Source organism: Lolium rigidum, chromosome 6 (assembly GCF_022539505.1).
Source record: "Lolium rigidum isolate FL_2022 chromosome 6, APGP_CSIRO_Lrig_0.1, whole genome shotgun sequence".
Classification (NCBI taxonomy): Eukaryota; Viridiplantae; Streptophyta; class Magnoliopsida; order Poales; family Poaceae; genus Lolium; species Lolium rigidum.
The window spans coordinates 5683051-5687805 of NC_061513.1; the positions used below are offsets into that span (position 1 = coordinate 5683051).

Below are 4755 nucleotides of genomic sequence, written 5' to 3' on the forward strand. Positions count from 1 at the left end.
TCAGTCACAAAAAAATATATCTAAATGCAAGGCTTTTGACCATGCTAACAAAATTAAATACAGATATAGATGAAACAAACTAAAATTGAAAATTAAGAACGTCAGCATATTCTTGGGTATGTTCAAGCAACCAAAATAACAAATTGCAAGGATAAACAGCGACCAGATGGGAGGTGTACGTACCAATAGGAGCGGTGAAATTAGCCTTACGCCTTTGGATAAGCAGCGACCAGCTCGGAAAGATCATGAATGACACTGCATCGGCAGAAGTACACCAGCAACGGCAACTGCTTCCGCGTCCAAATCAACAAAACCTCGCAAAATCCAAAATTGTTACCCAAAACAGGCTGTATGTTCTTCATATCACTTATTATCACCATTTTCTTGTTGTTGTTTTACAAAGATTTTTCTTTCCATTTGGTGTTTCTCATCTCAAAATGGATTCAAACCAGATCAATTTTTTTATATAGGTAAACCGCTTTGTCTTCATTCTGTCTTTGTTTCTTTGAGGTGTCAAAATCTTATCAAATGCATACTATGTGGTGCTAAATTAAAATTATAAGCTATCACAACAGTATACAATATTTAGCATGTTTATTACATTACTTGTACAATATTCCGGGGTGCTTTTAGCTTCCTTTTGTATGTAAATGGTCCCTTTGGTAATTTCAGAAGTTTTGAGTTTTATTTGCGTGCTTACATCATTAGTTTTTGATTTCTTTTGTACATTTTCGTCCTCCTCTCTGCAATAATTTCCTGGAGGCCAAGGTCTGCTTTCCTCCCCCATTTCATCGTCTAACCAGGATTATGATTCAGCTCAGTGTTTTGTTCTTCAGTCAAACCGAACTGGTAAATGCATGCTTGTCTGGAAAGTCACATACTCAAGTATTGTATCAATTGGCACTCACCTCAGGTACACACTTCTCATTTTTTTCACATTGTTAATTGGATACATGCCTATGATTATGAATTTTATTTGTCGTACCCCTATAACTGAATGTTTTCTTATGTATGAAATCCTCTAAAGATCAATATTACCTGGAGTATGTTGTTCTTTGAGTTGCCTCACACCAGGTACATTTTCTTAGCATGGCATACTCTTAAACACCATAAACTTTATCGGGTCAAATCCACGTGTTGCCAAATTATGTATGTCGTCAGTCCAATTAGGCAGTTCTAAGAAATTAGTACTCCATATCTTTCTATTCATGTCAATTACAGGTGGAGTGCTACTTGCAGTTGTTTGTGTTTTGCAATTCTTATTTTATATTTGCATATAATATATTTTCTCAAGTATGCCGCCACTTCATTTAATGTTTTTTTATCATGGTGGCATGGTTGGTTCGATATGGTTTGCTTGTTCCGTTCATGTACTGATTCGAAAGCTAGGGCAGCAGTTAGTTTTCAAGAATCAGTTTTGTGACTTCTAGCACAGAACTAATCTGCAGTTCGCTAGCTCCTTCTCTACCTAGGTTCAGCTAGAGGAGGTACTCTTGCTGATGCCTCAAGACACTAATCTTTTACTTGAATTCTATCCATAATTTCAAATTATTCTTGAAACATAAGTTGTAGAATATGTTTCAGGCTTTCCATAGAGTATCTATTGTGCAGTTTGGCTGGACGGTTTGCTTGCAGCGGTCAGTTCAGTGTAATGTCCAGAACAGATTTTTTTATTGCATGGAGTGAACTTTTGTGCAACTTTAGTCATTTTTGACATTTTAATTAAATTATGAGCTAAACATGAAAACTCTGGAGGATGCTTTGTTGATGTTATAACTTTTATTGTTTGCAAGATTTCGTTTAGAATATTGGTGCAGTGATTTTTCCAACTCTGGCATAAATTAGTAGATGTGATATACATTCAAACCGTTATAATAAAAATGCAGCTCAAATCAATACCAGCCTTGAATATGAAGCAATCAATTACCTTTTTTTTCCTTTACCATGGTAGCGCGCTCATTAATTTCAGATTTAGTTGTGTATTATTTTATTTATGAACTATCCATGCATTGCTGCATAATATGGAAATCAAGGTCAAGCATTACCTGACATTCTATTCGTTACACTCTTTTGAACTAAGAAAAGTTACTCCCTCCGACCTCTACGGCCTACTGCCACGCCACCGTCTGCAGATCCTGCACAAAGTCCATGGCGTCCTATCTCTACGGCACGGGCTGCTGCCACACCACCATCTGCAGCTCCTGCGGTAAGGCCATGGCGCACGCCCTGCTCCGCCTCGGTCACCAATTCCTTTTGACGCCTCCTAATCGACGGTGGAGGCGCCGACGACGAAGCAAGCAGCCGGCCGCCGCAGCCAACCGTCGCGGTACGCCCGTACTCAGCTAACTCGTCTTTGTTTCGGTCGCAGCCCTCTCGTTCCTCCTTGTCCTCGTAACTATTGGCACATGGAGTAATTCCTGTGTGAATGGTGCCGAAGTTGTATTTACCGCGATTTAGTTTCATCAAACAAGTAAACAACATGTTGAGCATGCTATTTGTTCTCTTCCATTTACTGGCCAGTTCTTAGATTCATTCAGGAGAATTATTTTAGTGGCCAAGCAGTAAAGCAACGATTTCTATACTCCATTTTTGTACTCATCCGGGTATTGATAGTTCCTGCTCCGGATGCTATCCCTCATCCAGTACTGTGCTACTGGATACCTATACTGTCACAAGTTGAGTTTATTTTTGGATAAAGATGTGGTTCCGCATTAACCAACCATCTATATAGTTGTTGAATGCAAGAAACCTTCCCTAAGTAAGGTTTGAGACAAGTATTTCCTTCATAAGTAAGTGCTTCGACTACCAATGGATACATCAATTTGTTTTTCTCTTGTAGTTTTGCACTCGATGCTAATAATAGCTTGCTAGCAAAGATGTCATGAATTGCAAAGAGTGAAATTCCGGATGACTGAGTAGATAGATAAGCACAATGCTCTATAAACACCAAGATCCTCCTACTCCATCTTGACTTGGGCTTCCTTGGGCATGGTATAAGTAGAGAGCCACCAATTCAGACTAATGATAGGACACCAATTCAGAATATAATGGTAAGATATTAGGAGACCGATTCAGAATATAATGGCCACCATTCCTTGGGCATGGTGTAAGTAGAAGTCCCCGCTTTCTTTGTACAGAATATAATGAACACATAGGACAATGTTAGGACACCAATTCAGACCACATATATACAATTGCTTAATGTCATATATACACTTGACACCATGGTCTTTAAGGCGACGCCTTAGCGCCTTAAGGAGGGAGGGCGCTTTGGCGCCTAGGCGGGCGCTTTGGACGCCTAGGCGCCTAAAGAGGCCGTTTTTACAAAGCGGAGGAGGAGCGCCTTGTCGCCTAGGCGTCGCCTAGGCGATGACTAAGCGACGCTTTTTACACCATGCTTGACACAATTACATAGGTTGACTCCACTCTTGGATCTCATGCTAGGAAGGCTTCGGGTATTTCTACATCTTCGGCTTCGGGTACTTGTACATCTTCTTCCTCTTCCTCGTGTGGACTAAAGTTAAGATCCAAATAAATCACCATTTGTGGAGGCAAGTTGAGATCGAGGTCCATCTCCTCTTGTCGTACCTGCACTAAAAGAAACAAAAAAAAACAGTAATGCATCAAAAGGAACAAAAATTATCAGTAATGCATCATAGATGATCCCTTATTTATTTCATTGGTTTCTCTTAATGCTTCATATGAATGTGCAAGTGTGTGTTCCTTGGTTTCTCTACTGACAAAGGAACAATTCATATTTTCAGCTTCAGAGTTGGAGCTGGAGGGGAAGATGCAAATAATGGGAAATCTGGAGTTGGCGATCGACAAATAGAAGCTAAGCCTGATACGCTGACAGTTGATACTGGTGCTGGGGTTCCATTCCATCAAATATTTTAGTCAGTTTTCAAGTTCTTTGTATATGACCAGATATACAGAAAGCATGCTCAACAACAAGGTAGAGCTGCAAATATCTCTTCAAAGAATAATTATGTCCTTACGAAGAAGGTACAGCTGTAAATATCTCTACAAAAATATTTCTGTATATGACCAGGTATACAGAAAGCATGCTCAACAACAAGTTTCTTTAAGACACTGAAGCTATCCATCTGATGTGCAGTTATCGACCATTCGAGACTTTGAACCCACTCTCAGAAGATATCTGCATGATTCCTCTTAAGAAGCTGAAGAGTTTGCCTTCTGGATGCATTTTTGGTGTAGAATTTATCAAGGTTATCACTGTGAAAACAACAGATACTACTTCAGAAAACCTGTATATTCAGCAGAGCAACACCTTTGATGACCATGGAGTGTATACTTGGATTATTGAAGGCTTCACCACACCTCGGACCCCATGCAACTCTCCAACATTTGTAACTCGGCGGATACAAATGGTACAGATATCTGATTTTGACCTTGCAATATTTATCCGGTTGTTTTATGTTGCTTCCTTGTCTCCATTAACCTGTTTTGCATAGCACTGATATTGCAGCTATTGTGCTATGCATCCTTCTTGAACAAAATTGTTTTCTAGGAGTTGTCTTTAATGCTTTAATATAAGTCTACAATGCGATTTATAATGGACTAAATGGAACAAGTGTCCGATCTTCAGGTATCTAAGTATAAGACATCTAACATGGATGTGGATGGCAGCACGAATTTTCTCTCTCTCGTTCCCGCATCCGTAAGATATGCTCCCGGAAATCATGGAATACCGGTAGAAGTCAGCTTTTTCTCTCATGGACCAAGCAAATGGCA

The 4755-nt window shown here is 39.6% G+C and overlaps 1 long non-coding RNA gene across 1 annotated transcript; it reads left to right on the top strand.

Annotated features, from left to right (window-relative positions):
* The first annotated feature begins 2162 nt into the window (after positions 1 to 2162).
* Positions 2163 to 4331, top strand: LOC124659041. Its single transcript, XR_006989421.1, has 3 exons — positions 2163 to 2206; positions 3765 to 4005; positions 4118 to 4331. It is a non-coding gene; the product is annotated as an uncharacterized LOC124659041 (long non-coding RNA).
* The last annotated feature ends 424 nt before the right edge of the window (positions 4332 to 4755 follow it).